Here is a 536-nt window from a genome sequence, read left to right as displayed (position 1 = left end):
CACAGACTTATTTTGTTTTAGATGACGTCGACTTGCAGAGGCTGATTTTTATTCTTGAATAAACTTTAGAATGTATGTTTTGTAAATGCGGCAAGAAACTAGGGAAGAAATCTTTGCAAGCTCGACTGAAAAGGCAAACTTCAGAAAAATTCGCACCAGAATTTGACTTTGAGGCAAATGCGCTAGCATTCCACTGTCCCTGTGCTATTTGTCAAAAATCTAAAGTGTTTTGGCTCTTAAAGATTCCGGCAGAATGATAGGAGAACATAATTTCCTTTCAATTCTAGGAGATTTTGCATAAACTTTGAAAGGTTCACTATGAGAAAACGACATGACTTCATTAGTTTTCTCTAAGAACACAGCATCCACGTGGGATGCTGATTAAAAAAAATGAGTGCGGAAACAAGGCACAAATTGCAAAATGTGTATCTTATAAATATGTGGTTTGAGATCATTTTGCAAAATGTGTATCTTATAAATGACTGTGGTTTGACTTCACAGTTTCCAGCTGTGTTTGAATGGAATCTTCATGCACA

Source organism: Syngnathus scovelli, chromosome 17 (genome assembly GCF_024217435.2).
Source record: "Syngnathus scovelli strain Florida chromosome 17, RoL_Ssco_1.2, whole genome shotgun sequence".
Taxonomy (NCBI): Eukaryota; Metazoa; Chordata; class Actinopteri; order Syngnathiformes; family Syngnathidae; genus Syngnathus; species Syngnathus scovelli.
Note: the sequence above shows the minus strand (reverse complement) of the source record.